A 17,955-nucleotide genomic window follows, 5' to 3' on the forward strand; every position below is an offset into this window, starting at 1 on the left:
CTGCTCCATTGTTTGTTTACAGGAAACAAAATGTCAATCTTTAGATCTCAAGTTTATCCGACAATTTTGCCCGCGAAGATTTGATAATTTTGCGTTCGCTCCCTCGCATGGGGCCTCTGGGGGCATTCTAGTTGTTTGGAATTCAGCTTTTTTCTCTGGTTGTCTCATAGAAATCCAGCGTTTTGCTGTCGTTGTTTCCTTTACTTCAACTCATAATTCTGAAGTTTGGAATCTGGTTTCAGTGTATGGCCCATGCGACGGCCCTTTGCGTGATGATTTTGTTCAATGGTTATATCATCTTCAAATACCTGTTGATGCTAACTGGTTGTTGCTGGGTGACTTCAACTTCATCAGATCTTTGGACAACAGGAATTTACCTGGTGGTGACGTAAGCGATATCTTTATGTTCAATGAGATTATTGGGCATCTCGGTTTATTGGAATTGCCGTTGAAGGGTAGGGCCTATACCTGGTCAAATATGTAGCAACAACCTGTCCTTGAACAGTTGGACTGGTTCTTCACATCTAGTTCTTGGATCTCGTTATACCCTAACACAGTTGTGCACCCCCTCGCTCGCACGGGTTCTGATCATATCCCGTGTTTGGTCTCGATTGACACCACCATCCCTAGAGCAAAAAAATTTCCGGTTTGAAAATTACTGGGTGGACTTACCTGGATTTATGGACTGTGTCATGGCCTCATGGAATGCTCCTTTAGCTTGCGTGGGCTCGGCAGCTGCTGTTATTTCAAAGAAGTTCAAGCGTCTTAGGAGTGATCTGAAGAGATGGCATATTAATCTTGCCTCGATAAAGAAGGTTATTCTTAACTGCTCTAAAGTGATTCTTTGTTTGGATACTCTGGAGGAATGCAGGCCTCTGACAACCCCAGAGTTCAATTTCAGAAAGATAGTTAAGCTCCATCACGAGGATTTGCTTAGGTTGCAGTATATTTACTGGAAGCAGCGTTGCACTATTTGTTACATCAAAGTTGGTGAGGAAAATTCAAAAATTTTCCATGCAATGGCATGTGAGAGGCTGAGGAAAAACAGCATTGCTAGTCTGCTGTCTGATGATGGTGTTACTGTTCATGATCATGACCAAATGGTGGGAGTTCTTTGGCACTCTTTCAAATCAAGGATGGGCCAGTCCAGGGGGATCCGGATGGGCTTTTGCTTGGCTGATCTTATCCAGCCCATAGATGGCATGCATGATCTGTCGAGGCCCTTTTCACAAGCTGAAATTGATAAGGTCCTGAAGGAAATGCCTACGGACAGGGCCCCTGGGCCTGATGGGTTCAATGGATTTTTTGTTAAGAAATGCTGGCCTATTATTCAGAAGGATTTTTTGAATCTGATTGAGCAATTTGCTGCTGGCTCGCTGAGCCTGGAGGGCATTAATAACTCCCTGATAACTCTTATACCTAAAATGATTGCTCCTCAGGGTCCAGGGGATTTCAAGCCTATCTCCTTGACCAACACATGTCTCAAGTTCTTAACTAAGTTGCTTGCTAATAGGCTGTAGTTAGTGATTCTTAAATGTATCCACAAAAACCAGTATGGGTTTCTGAAATCAAGGTCCATTCAAGACTGTCTGGCATGGGCCTTTGAGTACATTCATCAGTGCAAGCAATCTCGGAGACCTATACTGATTTTGAAGCTGGATTTTGCCAAGGCTTTTGACACGATCGAGCATGAAGCAATATTGTTAATCCTGCAGCAGAAGGGCTTTGGTGTCAAATGGCTAGCTTGGGTTAAGGAAATCTTATCTTCTGGTTCTTCTTCGGTTTTGTTAAATGGAGTGCCAGGCAAACAATTTCAGTGCAAGTGTGGTGTTAGGCAAGGGGACCCTTTATCTCCTCTGCTCTTTGTAATTGCTGCCGATCTTCTCCAATCAGTTGTCAACAGAATGCTGGTTGATGGAGTCCTCACCCTGCCAATTCCCTCCCATGATCCACATTTTCCAATCATCCAATATGCTGATGATACTATATTAATTGTACCTGCAGTGGACTCCCAACTCATTGCTCTCAAGGAAATGTTGGATGTTTTCTATGCCTCAACTGGCCTCAAAGTGAATTTCTAGAAATCCACAATGGTGCCCCTTAACATTGACAATGAGGAGGCCATTAGGCTTGCGGCTGTGTTTGGATGCTCTTTGGGGACGCTTCCTTTCACTTACCTAGGTCTCCCCATGGGAACTTCTAAGCCAAGGATTATTGATCTTTTGCCTTTGGTTGATAGGATGGAAAGAAGGCTTACTGCTAGCTCTGCCATGCTGAATCAAGGCTTGCGGCTTCAGTTGCTGACCTCTGTGTTGTCCTCTATACCCATTTATTTCCTTTGTTCATTGGACATTCCAATTGGCATTATTAAGCAACTGGAACGAATTCAACGACAATGCCTCTGGCATGGCAATTCAGACACACCCAAACAGTCACTTGCAGCATGGGAGTTGGTTTGCAGGCCCAAGGATAAAGGTGGTCTTGGCATAATTAACTTGCACCTTCAGAACCAAGGCTTACTCATTAAGCATCTTCATAAGTTTTTCAATAAGGAAGACATCCCTTGGGTCTCTCTTATCTGGAACTCTTATTATGATGGTGTTGTACCCCCACGCCACGGTTTTGTGTGGCTCTTTCTGGTGGAGGGACGTTTTCAAGCTGGCTGATTCTTACAGAGCAATCTCTACAGCCACTGTGAATCAGGGAGATTCTATTTTGTTCTGGTCTGACAGTTGGATACTACACAATTCAAACAGACCACTTCGGGACCGGCTGCCTCACTTATTCTCCTTTTCCAAGGATGACAAGATCTCTGCCATGGATTTCCTGGATTCTGATGTGACATCAATGTTTCATTTGCCAATCTCGAGTGCAGCAGCTTCAGAACTTGATCACCTCCTTCTTTGGGTCACTATGTTGCAAAGAGATGCTACTGCTCCTGATGTGTGGTCTTGGCCTTCAAAGACTGGTTACTCTTCTAAGAGCTTTTACACCATAATGCACACACACCTTCCGACAATTACGCCTTGTGTTTGGCTTTGGAGAAGTTCATGCACGATGAAAATCAAGGTTTTTGGTTGGTTGCTCTTTTTTGATCGCCTAAACACTCGAGACCTCCTTCTCAGGAGACATTGGAGGACTGATCAAGAGGATAATCTTTGTGTACTTTGTCATGCCCGTCTGCATGAGGATAGGTTCCATCTCTTCTTCAACTGCAATTTCAGTCAACGGGTCTGGTCTTATCTCCAGATTGATTGGTTGGGCGGACAGGATGTGACCTCCTGCCTTTTGCACGCCAAGAAGAATTTTCAGCAACCATTCTTCTTTGAGGTTATGCTCACTGCGGCCTGGTGCATTTGGACTACTAGGAATGGGAAGATCTTCAGATCAGAGAGGGCCTCATTTGGCGTGTGGAGGGGTAAATTTGTACATGATATCAACTTGTTGTACCATAGAGTGAGGGAGAGTGTTAAACCTGCTTTCTTAGCTTGGGTTAATAATCTTCCTTAGATTGTTGTATTTTGTAGCATAGGTAAGTAGGTAAGTTCCTTTTCTGCCTTTCTAGTTTGTATATAGGTGGACCTCTATTCTTTTAATATTAAATAAAAGACTGTGGAGCTTTTGCTTCACAGTACATAGTCAAAAAAATATTCGGTGTATGCAAGATTACCGTCCTATCCCCAACCAACTAATATTGTTGTGATGTAGGAAATTTTAAACGGGGGCCAAGTTTGTAAATTTCCTCGCATTTGGGACAAGCACGCCCTGAAGACATGGTTCCCCCATTCCTCTCTCCCTCCATTTCCCCATTCGTACTCCATGGGCGCCAAAACAGCCTCTCCACCCCAGCCTCCTCCGTCCGCCACCCCATCCACCGCCGTCCTCCTCCACCATGCCGGAGCTGATACCCCGACACCGTCGTCCATTACAAGAGATCGACCTCTCTCATCCGCGGCTTCGGACTGGGATCCTTGCATCCCGTCCTCTCGCTTCATCCCCGTCGTCGTCTACCTTGCCGGCGCTGCTCCTACGACCGTCTCGTCCACCGTGCCCCGCCGCCACCGTCTACCCTCCTAGATCTGCTTCCACGCCGCCGACAGCCATCGCTATCGTAGCACCGTCAAATTCTCAGCAGATGCATACACGGCGCCACACCAGAGGCAGTACTCTTTCGTATCTGCTCAACTTATTTATCGCAGCAAGAAAATAGATCGCCACTACTTTACTCTGATTTCTTGTCCATCACTTACTTGCTAGTTGAAAGCAAACATTGGTTGCGAAGTTGCCTTTGTCCGGTTTGCACCTTCAGATCCGCCATGGCACGCTCAACACTATACTCGCAATTCTTATGGTTTTCCCCTTTTATATTCCACACTAGTTAAATGACAGTAGACTAAATTTCAAAATTGGGACAGTCAATTTTTCAGAGCTCGCCGGAGTTCGCCGGTGCGAATGAAGGGGCTCGTGTGGGGACGGTGGTTGTGGGGGCGGTGGTGGGGCCTCGCCGAATGAAGAAATCTGACGCGGGTGGGGTGGGGTGGGGGTGGGGGTGGCGGAGGAATACAGGTGGTGGGGCGGTTCAGGGGAGGGCGGGGGGTCAGGGCCGGTGGTTCGGCCGGCGGCCCGTGCGGTGTTCTGTATGGGAAGAATCAGAGATGAGGAAGAAGAAGGGTCAGGAGACGTAGGATCTTCATCCAACCGCCTGAAATGGTCGACTGACCCAAATGACAAAAGTCACACGACTTGCATGCAGACATGCCTTTATATTCAGTACCATCATCGTACCTGCTTAGCACTACTCCTGAATCCATCAAGCTAAACAATGTGCCACTCATAATTCCAAACTCGTTGCTCAAATACGAATCTTATATGATGCTGATATTACTAAAATAGATAACGTTTAATTGGTCAGCTAATGTTCCTACTTTACTTTCGAAAAGCACGTGCACCACATATAGAGAGACAGCAAGGAGTTGCATTCTTAATGCGCTTTGGTTCATCATGTGTGGGCACTGCGCAACGAACATTTTATTATCCAAAATCTGCTTGCTCTTCTTTAGCATGTTCCTCTTCTGTTCTTTTTTAATAAGTACTCTCTCTGTTCCTAAATACAAGTCTTTGTATAGATTCCACTATGGACTACATATGGAGCAAAATGAGTGAATATACACTCTAAAATGTATCTGTATACATCTGTATGTGATCCATAGTGGAAATCTCTACAAAGACTTATATTTTCGAACGGAGGGAGTATGATAGTAGTACAGTATGTTCCTTGTAGTGAAGATGAGCAGGGACATTTGCAGTGTAGAGGTCTATACGGTCGGTTGTGATGGACGCTTTGAACTCTTCGGGCCTCTTTGATTCGTAGGATTTTGTACATAGGAATAGGATTTGTAGCGGCCTGCCCACTTGAATCCTATAAGAGTAGCAAGGAAATGCGGGGAGTTGTGTCGCCGTTGAGAGTTACACTGATATTAATAGTACCGCACCTTCAGTTGAAGAGAGCTGGTATCCGAAGCCTTTCTAGCTGTACCGGCAATACTAGCACATATATTCTAGCAAGTTCCACTTTGCTGATTTTACTCCTGATGCTTACGGTTTTCTCGTTATATCTACACTATGATCTGTGTAGCTGTTATGTGTCGCACTAGCAGCAGTCCACTCTTGAAGCTAAACAACACACCAATCATAAGTCCAAAGCTTACTTCTTTAAATACGAATTGTGATATGATACTGATATTAGTTAACAGACACACATTTAATTGGTCAGGTAATGCTCCCACTTTAATTTCCAAATGAATGTGGCCACATATAGAGAGACAGCATGGAATTGCATTTCTTTGGGCGCTGTGATTCATCATGAGTAGGCAACCAACATTGTATGCAATGCAGCGGAACCTCAAGAATATGCTTCCTCTTCTTTTCTTTAACATGTTCCTCTTTTGTTATTCTGTATTTAGTACGTATAGTATGTTCCTTGTCTAGAAGGGGAGCAGGGACATCTGCAGTCAACAGCTGATAGAGCTGGCCTGTAATCGATAGGCTTTCAATTAGTAGCAGCAATACAACACCGTATTTTCCAGCCAGTTCCACTTTCCCGATTTATATATCGTGGCTATGGTGTACCCCGTTTATGTGCACTACGATCTGCCTAGTTGCTGTGTGCTCTTGTTATCAGGGTTTGGCAATAAACTCTCTATACAGTATATTATGAACCTATCATCTGCCAACTATCCTTACTTCTGGAACCTATTTTTTGTGTACTTGTGCCAGATTATATTAATGCATGCACCATATTACAGCACACATGAACTCTCTCATCAGAATCCAGTGATAGCACACAAGGGTTTACAGGGGCGTCCCTATATTAGAATATCCTCTGCATTATAAAGATAATCTCACTACTATTTATGTTTTCAAGGTTCTTTGATATTATATGTAATTACAGTGAATATCAGAATCCGTGCATCAGAAGAATATTGTGGAACACTGCAAAGACTTACAAATTTGGCACCAAGGCATTGAGTGCCATTCTGGATGCAATGAGACTCATACGCTCCCCACTTGTAGATTCTTGTTCAGAATATGATCCTAATGACTATTCTAACCATGAGGAGTCAAAGGTAGATGGCCTGTCCTGTTCACCCATCAAGGTGCCTATTCCAATTGGGCAAGGTTTTATTGATTGCGCGTATCTTGCATATGTTGTCTTGCATTTCTTCTACTTTGTTGCACCGCCATCTGTTTAGTTTACACATCATATATGTCAAGATGCCATGCCCATCCATTATCAATACATATTCCATCTGTCATCATACCATGTTTTCCACTCAAATGTTGTTCTTGTGCATCAGACATCAAAAAGGAAGAGGGTGATTGCCGAACCTGAAGGAGAACCAGCAAAGTCCTTGAAAAACGTGGTGGTGCCGGAGAAATCAGACAGCACCCCACTTATATTGGCTGTACAACCAGTGACACAAAACGTAGGACCGTCTCCAGCAGACTGTACCCATACTTCACTGGCCACACCACTAGCCCCACCACACAGGACCTGCACTCCAGCAAAAGGTATGCCAATTTCAGTTGCCATAGCACCAGCCGTACCACAGAAAAATCCCACTCCAACAAAAAGTACAGCAAGTCCACCGGCCGAAGATCTATCCCAACTGTAGAGACGGCCAATTCCTGCAGATTGGAACACCATTCCAGTTATTCCCAGCTTTAAAGACAACGCTTTCAATGTTGTTAGGGACTACGTGCATATATTCCCATCATGGGAAGATTATAGTGAAGACAAACACCATTTTCACATCTTCCTGTCCCACTTATGTGTAAGTGCTATTATTCATGGTGATTACTTTCCTGTTTTCTGCTGATTGAACACATCAATGATTTACATTACATTGTTGTAAGTAGGCGAGGGTCAATCTGGATAGTCATGATGAGCAAAGCTTGCTTGCGCTTTTCAATGAAGCATTGCAGCAGTATCGGTGTTACCTGAGGAAATCACACTTTGATGGCAAGTCTATAAACGAAGTTCCGGTGAAGTCTCCTGTGCTAAATTTAGAAGAGATTGAATGCAAAAACCTTGTTATGCACTGGTCTCATTCCCAGGATGAGGTATTGTCTATGATATCACATGACAATTTGAACTTCTACTTTTTCGCATGTGCCTTACGGATCTTTTTTGCAGGAAATCAGCTTGAAGAAGAATTCCGGTTTGAAAAGAACGACAGGATATCGCAAATATGATGCCCGCTTCTTTGCTCTTGTTAGTACCTGTTGTCCTGTATCACTATACTTGCATTCATACCTGGTTCATTATGTGACAACAGTATGCATGTTAGCTTGCTTATCAATTGTTCGCTCCAAATTATCTGATCTGTATGAATGGTTGCATTAGTGTAGAATATATCCAATGCCAATGAAAATTTTAGCTCTGCATTGTTCTGGTAAGTACCTGCTGTCCTTTATCAGTGTACTTATATTGACAGGTAGTTGTTCATGAACCATCACTCTGCAGCTTATTTTCCTTTGCCCTCCATTTTCTACGCATCAGATCTATATTTACTCTTACGATAAGGTTGGATAACACTGATGGTCCTGAAGAAGTTTAGCTCTGCATTGCTCTTGGCTGTACCTTTTGCATGTATCATTGTACTTACATTTATAGCTACTTGGTCATGTAACATCACTCTTCATCTTATCTTAAATATTCTCATTTTTTCTTATATTACCACATCTATATTTACTCTTAACAAAATATAGAATAAAGGCAATGCTTATGAAGAATATTATGTGGTAAACTTCTTGAATTGCCCCCCCCCATCAGCATGGACAAGGGCTTTATAGAGCCTGTCTTCACCAATAATGTAAGTTTGTCCTTCTCAAGCCTTCAAACTTTGTTGTGTATATTTGGTTAGGCATGACTGCAACAGCTGTTTATTTTTGGTGTTTGCACCAAATTACATGTTTAAAGTTTATTATGTACTAGTTAATAAACAAAAGTTTGTCCTTCTCAATTTAAGTTTTCAGTTGTACAACCAAGTTCCTTCTTCATACCATGTAAATTAAACTATACAGAGCAAGTGATCTTCTTTTGCACTTCATGCATGCTTCTGTTCTTGATCCGTAATCCAGTGGTGTGGTGAACCTACCCACTACAGCACAATGTCATATTCTGCAATGTCTTAACTATGAACAATGTCATATCATTCTACTATTATTTAAACTGTCTCTTTATTTGCCAATCTAAAATGGGATAAATTGACAACACACTAACCATTGATACTTATGAGTTCTTGATCTGTAATCCAGTGGTGTCGTGAAGCTGCCAACTCCTTCACAGTGTCATTTCTTGCCATGTCTTAACCTGAACAATACCAAATTGTGTTAATGCTATTTTAAATTGTGTCACTTTATTCGTCAGTAAGAACTGTGATGAATTGTCAGCATTGATACTTATATGTGCAAAACATGTCATCTGTCTTCTTGTTTATCTTTCAGAGTGAGGAGGATATCTGTCGGCGTGTTTATTTGCACTGGTGGCGATCTTTGATGCCCAGTGTATGTAATCTGTTGTCTGCTTCTGCTTTATTATCATAGTGGCAAACTTTGATGCCCAGTGGATGTAATATGATGTAATTTCTTTATTGTATAGTCTAGGTTTTTTCTTATTCACGATGCTACAGTTATTTTACTGTATATATATATCCTGTGTTTGCACTAAACCGACCAAACCGTAAAATTACGGTACATAATTGGGTCGTCCTGCTAATCACTACATAATCGGTCCGTTAATAGGCCTAAATGTAAACTGGCCCACTAGTAGATTTGGGCCTCTAATAGGCTGAGCAAACCGCCGGCCCTATTTTCGCAAGAAAACTCAATGGGCTTTTAGGAGGCTGAAAAGTGAGTTGGGCCTGAAACGTGCCGAACAGCTCACGGGCCGGCAGCAGGCCGAAATAGACCCCGGCCCATGATTGTGCCAATCACATCACGGGCCATTAACAGGCCAAAATTGTCTCAGTCCTTGTTTGGCCCAATTAGATTATCGGCTGTGAGCAGGTCGGATGCAAACCGGGCCATAGTTAGGCCCAACTATATGACGAGCTTTTAACAGGCCGAAATAAATATAGGGCCGAAATGTTAAACAGGCCTTTAACAGGCCGCAACTAATATCAGGTCGAATTACTAAATGGGCCTTTCGCAAGTGGGCCCAAAAGCATAGATTCCAGTTGACGGGCCGAATCTGATATGGGCTATAATTTAGCCCAAAGCCTCTTAAAGGGTCGGATCTGATCTGGGCCGTAATTTGGCCCAGAACGTGGTAGGCTTTTAACGGGACGGATCTCACATGGGCCTTTATTGGTCCCAGAACGTGGCAGGCTGTTTACGGACCAGATCAAATATGGGCCGGCATTTGGCCCAAAACATGGCAGCCTGTTAAAGGGCCGGCCCATTAGTGTCCTCAAAATCTTGTGGGCCTTTAGCTAGGCCGGCTGGTCTGCAAAATATTGTAGGCCTTTAGCTAGGCCGGCCCATTATGGTCTGCAAAATCTTGTGGGCCTTTAGATGGGCCAACCCGTTATGGCCCGCTAAATCTTCTGGGCCTTTAGTTGGGCCGGCCCATTTAATCTTTATGGGCCACTTTTGGGCCGGTCCACATGTCAACGTATCATAGGCGCATCTCACCCGTTGGATGAGTGACACTTGTGCCAACGCGGAGCTGACACGTGGTTCCGTCAGCCAATGAGAATTTTACACGTGGAAAATCGGCATTGGTCGTGGCTGTTAGCGGGTTATCGGATCCAAAACCGGACCCGGTAGCTTAACGGCGTCCCGTTACGGTGGATGCCACGTGTCGGTCACCCTTGACGAAAGCACTTCTATGATGCGCGATTTATCATCATGGAAGTGGACACTTCCGTGATGATAATTTTGGTAATGTCATGGAACACTTCTACGACATCACAGGTATGACTATCTTGATTCTGTCATAAATTTGTCATGGATGTACATGCATTACAGAAAACGTGACCTACTGTGACAAACACGTATCATCACGGAAGTGTCTTTTTTTTGTAGTGATGTTGCATGTGGAACTTGCTGCTGGTGCAGTTGTGTAATGGGGTAGCTGAGTGCTGAAGCTATATCATGTTGTACTCTGATGTATTTCAATTATGAAATTCTGCTTCCTTAATATGGAAATGAAATATATTGTGTGCTTAATATGATATGTCAATTAGACTAATAAATGGATTATGAATAATCGGATAATTAGCCTGCTAATTGGGTTTTGCTATTGCAAACGGTTGTTGAAAAAATACCGTGGGCGACGACCTCAGGCAACGCACACAGTTTCTAGGAATAAACCGTGTTGCATCAATGAACAATCACACACGACTTTCTCTTGAAAACTGTTTGCATTAGGCCACCTTGCGCAAATGTTTACCACATAAAAACTGTGTGTGATGGATAGCCTTTGCCACACAATTTCTTCTACAGACCGTGTGTGATACATTCAATAACGCAAACGATTTAACGGGAAAATTTTGTGTGATGTACTTGTGAACGGAAACGTTTTCCTTGGAGCGACTGTGTGGGATGTACATACGAACAGAAACGTTTAGCGGGGACTGACTGTGTGGGATGTACTCCCGACCGGAAACAATTTCGTCGTATAATTGTATTTTTTAGCTCTATTATACGTATTTCCATATTTGAGGGCTCGCCGGACGCACACGACCTCATTTTGCCGAACGTGTGTGCCAGGAGGGCATATCCCCGACGGTTTCTGGGTCATGTGGGAAGGACCCCCCTATCGCCCACACTCACTTGGCGACGGTTCCAAATGTCGTCGCGGAAAGGGGTTAAAAACCGTTTGTTTAGAACCGATGCGTACCAGTGTACGCACCGTGTGTGATGCATTCAATAACGCAAACGATAAAATTGTTAATACCATGTGCAATGGAAACGCTATCACAAACGATTTAACGGGGAAAATTGTGTGTGATGTGCCTGCGAACAGAAACGTTTTCCTTGGAGCGACTGTGTGGGATGTATATACGAACGAAAACGTTTAGCGGGGACTGACTGTGTGGGATACTTACGACCGGAAATGATTTTGCCTGTATAATTGTATTTTTGAGCACTATTACGTATAACCGTATTTGGTCGCACGCGACCTCATTTTGCCGAGCGTGTGTGCCAGGAGGGCATATCCCCGATGGTTTCTGGGACATGTGGGAAGGACCCCCCCTATCGCCCACACTCACTAGGCGATGGTTCCAAATGTCATCGTGGAAAGGGGTTAAAAACCGTTTGTATAGCACCTTGATGTACTAGTGTTGGATTGGCAAATATAGTGGGAAACATAGCTCTCTCCATCCGAGTCTTGGAATGACATACTGTAGGATCTGCCAGAAAAATAACACGAAACAAGATTAGAGGATATTCTTGCGATACAGTGGTCAAAATGTCCTGGAGTATATATAAAGATTTTTTATCTTACAAAACAAGTATTCCAGAAGAAAATTGAGTCGGGAAGGCACACGAGGGGCCCACAAGGCAACCAAGCGCGCCCAGGGGTAGGGCGTGCCCTGTTGCCTTGTGACCTCCTCGTGGGTCCCCTCGGTTGTTTGTTATTTTGTATTTTTTCTAATATTCAAAAATGGAAAAAAATTATTTTTATGGAAGTTTTGGAGTCGGTTTACTTACCATGTCACATACCTACTCTTTTTCAGGGTTCTGGAGTGTTCTAGAAGGTCTCTATTATATTCCTCCGGTGTCATAGTTTGAACAATATTAGTTTCAACATTAATAGGAGTACCTGAGAAAAATGCTTAATTCTTTGTCCATTAACCACTCTCGGATTAGTGCCCTCGGCGTTATTGATCTTCATAGCTCTGGAGCGATAAACTTCCTCAATGATATAAGGTCCTTCCCATTTGGAGAGAAGTTTTCCCGCAAAAAGTCTAAAACGAGAGTTGTACAATAGAACGTGCTCACCCACTTTGAATTCACATTTTTGAATTCTCTTATCATGCCATATTTTAACCTTTTCTTTAAGCAACTTGGCATTTTCATAAGCCTTGGTTCTCCACTCATCTAACGAGCTAATATCAAATAACCTCTTTTCACCAGCAAGTTTGAATTCATAATTAAGTTCTTTAATTACCCAATATGATTTATGTTCTAACTCAAGAGGTAAATGACATGCTTTTCCATAAACCATTTTACACGGAGACATACCCATAGGGTTGTTATAAGCAATTCTATAAGCCCATAGTGCATCATCAAGTTTCTTACACCAATTCTTTCTAGATCTATTAATGGTCTTTTGCAAAATTAATTTGATTTCTCTATTGCTCATTCAACTTGACCACTAGACTGAGGATGATAAGGAGATGCAATTATATGGTTAACATCATATTTAGGAAGAAGTTTACGAAAAGCGCCATGTATAAAATGTGAGCCACCATTGGTCATTAAATATCTAGGGACTCCAAACCTCGGGAAGATAACTTCTTTAAGCATTTTAATAGATGTGTTATGATCAGCACTACTAGTTGGAATAGCTTGTACCAACTTAGTAAGGTAATCAATAACAACTAGAATATGTGTTTACCCATAGAGGAAGGAAAAGGTCCCACATAATCAAATCCTCAAACATCAAATAGTTCAATAACAAGTGAATAATTCATAAAAATTTCCTGGCGTGTACCAATATTACCAATTCTTTGACATTCATCACAAGAGAGGACAAACTTACGTGCATCTTTGAAAAGAGTAAGCCAATAAAAACGAGACTGTAATACCTTATGTGTAGTTCTGTCTCCAGCATGGTGTCCTCCATACGCCTTTGAGTGACACTTCCGTAGGATTTGTTCCTGTTCATGCTCAGGTATACAACATCTAATAACACCATCTACTCCATCATTATATAGATGTGGGTCATCCCAATGGTAATGTCTTAAATTAAAGAAGAACTTTTTCTCTTGTTGATATGTGAAACTAGATGGTACATATTTAGCAACAATGTAATTAGCATAGTCTGCACACCAAGGAGTATTAAGAGAAGCATTTATAACAACTAATTGTTCATCAGGAAAACTATCATCAATAGGCAGTGGGTTATCAAGAGCATTTTCCATTCTAGACAAATTATCAGCTACGGGATTCTCAGCTCCCTTTGTATCAATAATATGCGATTCTTGTAGTAAAAGGGACCACCTAATAAACCTAGGTTTAGCATATTTCTTTTCCATAAGATATTTAATAGCAGCACGATTGATGTGAACAGTTACTTTAGAATCAACAATATAAGATCTAAATTTATCACATGCAAACACAACTGCTAAAAATTCTTTCTCAGTAGTAGCATAATTCTTTGAGCATTGTCCAGAGTTTACTAGCATAATGAATAACATTAAATTTCTTATCAACTCATTGTCCTAGGATATCAGCAACAGGATAGTCACTAGCATGATGCATAATTTCAAAAGGAAGATTCCAATCAGGTGGTTGAACAATGGGTGCAGAAATTAAGGCTTTCTTAATTATTTCAAAGGCTTCTGCACAATCATCATCAAAAACAAATGGAACATCCTTTTGCAAAAGATTAGTGAGAGACCTAGAAATTTTAGAGAAGTCTTTAATGAATCTCCTATAAAAACCGCGTGACCAAGGAAGCTTCTTATACCTTTTATAGCTTTAGGACATGGCATTTTCTCAATTGCATCAATTTTAGCTTTGTCTACTGATACGTCTCCAACGTACCTATAATTTATGAAGTATTCATGACATGTTTATAACAATTTTATATGGTTTTGGTATGATTTGAATGGAACTAACTTAAACTGAAGTTGTTTCCAATTGAACTACCGTGGTGTTGTTTTTTTTGCAGAAATAGAAGTTCTCAGAATGAGCTAAAAATTTACTGTGATTTTTTATGGACCAAAAGAGACCACCAAAGCTTCGAGGATGGACCAAAAGCCTCACGAGGAAGCGCCAAGCCTGGGGTCCGCGCCCTCCCCCCAGGGCACGCCTACCGAGCTTATCGCTCCCTCGTGGCCCCCCTGGTGTGAATCCAACGCTGAAAAATCCTATAAATATAGAAAAACCCAAAACAAAACCTAGATTGGTTGTTCTGCTGCCGCAAACCTCTATACCGAAGTGATCTCCATCGAAGCCCTGTTTTGGCACCCTGCCGGAGGAGGAAATCATCACCGGAGGCCATCTTCATCATCCCGGCGACCACCATGATGAGGAGGGAGTAGTTCACCCTCGGGGTTGAGGGTATGTATGAGTAGCTATGTGTTTGATCTCTCTCTCTCTCTCTCTCGTGCTCTTGATATGGCACGATCTTGATGTACCGCGAGCTTTGTTAATATAGTTGGATCATATGGTGGTTCTCCATCTCTATCTTGTTGCGATGAATTGAGTTTTACCTTTGAGCTTTCATTATTATCAGATTGGAATACCTTTTGGAGTTGAGAGCACTTGAGGTATGTCTTGCATGTGGATACCCGTGGTGACAATGGAGTGTTCTATTGATTCACTTGATATGTTTTTATATTCAACTTGCGGATTATCGTGACATTGGGGTAATCTATCCATAGGGGTTGATACACGTTTTCGTCCTTCTTTATCCGTTAGAAACCTTAGGGCACTCTTTTAAGTTCTTTGTGTTGGATTGAATATTATGAATCTGAGATTATTTGATGCATCAACTCACGGATGCTTGTGGTGACATTGGAGTATCTAGGTGACATTAGAGTTGGTTGATGCGTATCATATGGTGTTATTTTAGTACAAACTCTAGGGCTGTTTGCGACACTTATAGGGATGGCTCAATAGATTGATCGAAAAAGATAACTTGAAGGTGGTTTCGTACCCTACAACAATTTCATCTTATGTTCTCCGCTTGATAAGAACTTTGGAGTGATTCTTTGTCACACATTGAGTGATTGTTATATGATTCAATTATGTTAGCACGGTTGAGAGATTGCACTAGTGAAAGTATGAACCCTAGGCCTTGTTTCTAAGCATTGCGATACCGTTTGTGCTCCATTTTACTACTTGCTACCTTGTTGTATTTTGTACTTTCATATTACAAAAACCTATATCTACTATCCATACGACACTTGTATCACCATCTCTTCTCCGAACTAGTGCACATATACAAATTACCACTATATCAGGTGTGTTGGGGACACAAGAGATTTCTTGTATTTGATTGCAGGGTTGTTTGAGAGAGACCATCTTCATCCTATGCCCCCAACGGATTGATAAACCTTAGGTCATCCACTTGAGGAAAATTGATAATGTCCTACAAAACTCTGCGCTTGGGGGCCCAAAACGAGTCTACAATAATAAGTTGCGTAGTAGATATCAAGTTGTGTATTAGACCTCAAAGTTATGCTTTATACTTTGTTATTTTGATGAATTGTTACATGATCATGAGAAGTTTTATGATGATATATTGCTGCTATGATAATGTTCATGATGCTACTATGTCCATATTTGGTTTTTATCGACACCTCTATCTCTCTAAACATGTGCTCATGATTATCGATTTTGGCTTTCGCTTGAGGACAAGTGAGGTCTAAGCTTGGGGGAGTTGATAAGTCCATTTTGCATCATGTTTTTCTACTGTTATTTATAATATTGTTTATCAATATAACACTTTGTGATGCAATTCTAATGCCTTTTCTCTCTTAATTTGCAAGATTTACATGAAGAGGGAGATTGTGGGTAGCTGGAATTCTGAACCTGAAAAAGCTACATCAGAGATACCTATTCTATAGAACTCCAAATGACCTAAAATTTTACAAAGAATTTTTATGGAATATATAAAAGATACTGGAGCAAAGAAGTACCAGAAAGGGCCCACCAGTTGCCCACAAGGCAATAGAGTGCGACCACCCCCCGAGTGCACCCTGATGCCTTGTGGGGCCCCTAGCAGGCCTTCAGTCCCCATCTTCTGCTATATGAAGGGTTTTGACCTAGAAAACATAGGGAGAATACTTTCGGGACGAAGCACCGCCGTCTCGAGGTGGAATCTGGGCAGGAGCACTTTAGCTCTCGGCGGAGCGATTCCGGCAGGGACAATTCCCTTTGAGAGGGGGAAATCGAAGCCATCGACATCACCAACAACCCTCTCATCGTGGGAGGACCAATCTTCATGAACATCTTCACCAGCACCATCTCATCTCAAACTCTAGTTCATCTCTTGTATTCAATCTTTGTCTCAAAACCTGAGATTGGTACCTGTTGGTTGCTAGTAGTGTTGGTTACATCTCGTAATTGATGCTAGTTGATTTATTTGGTGGAAGATTATATGTTCAGATCCTTGAAGATATTAAATACTCCTCTAATCTTGAACATGGATATGATTTGTGAGTAGTTACTTTTGTTCTTGAGGACATGGGAGAAGTCTTGTTATAAGTAATCATGTGAATTTGGTATTCGTTCGATATTTTGATGATATGTATGTTGTTCCTTCCTTTAGTGGTGCCATGTGAACATCGACTACTTGACACTTCACCATTCTTGGGCCTAAGGGAAGGCATTGTGGAGTAATAAGTAGATGATGGGTTGCTAGAGTGACAGAAGCTTAAACCCTAGTTTACGTGTTATTTCATAAGGGGCTGATTTGGATCCATATGTTTCATGCTATGGTTAGATTTATCTTAATTCTTCTTTCATAGTTGCGGATGCTTGCGAGAGGGGGTAATCATAAGTGGGAGGCTTGTTCAAGTAAGAACAACACCCAAGCACCGGTCCACCCACATATCAAATTATCAAAGTAGCAAACGTGAATGAAACAAACATGATGAATGTAACTAGATGACAATTCCCATGTGTCCTCAAGAACGCTTTGCTTGTTATCAGAGAAAGTTTCGTCCTGTCCTTTTCTATAAAAAGGATTGGGCTACCTTGCTTCACCTTTCCTACACTTTTTACTTGTTACCCGTTACGAATTGCCTTGCTACAAAACTATCTATTAATGTTACTTACAACACTTGCAGAGAATACCTTGCTAAAAACCGCTTGTCATTTCCTTCTGCTTCTCGTTGGGTTCGACACTCTTACTTAACGAAAGGACTATGATTGATCCCATATACTTGTGGGTCGTCACTGCTATGCGTGCCGGCCGCCAGATCTTGGAGGTGCACCTCGCCAACGAGACCACCGTCGATGCCTCGTGTGTGGACGTTGCCACCCGGTTGGCTGCTTTAAACGATAGTTCGTGGTATTTTCTCGAGGCCACTTCCGATGCCTTCTAATGAATTGTCCTCTATAATGTTAATATGCAATCTAATCTTCTGAAATGTGATGTTCAGTTAACAGTTTGGTTCATTCATTGTGATGTTCAGTTAACTGTTTGGTTCAATTCTGAAATGTGATGTTCATTTTTTTGGGTACAAATTTGTATTGTTATGCATG

Source organism: Triticum aestivum, chromosome 6D (genome assembly GCF_018294505.1).
Source record: "Triticum aestivum cultivar Chinese Spring chromosome 6D, IWGSC CS RefSeq v2.1, whole genome shotgun sequence".
Classification (NCBI taxonomy): domain Eukaryota; kingdom Viridiplantae; phylum Streptophyta; class Magnoliopsida; order Poales; family Poaceae; genus Triticum; species Triticum aestivum.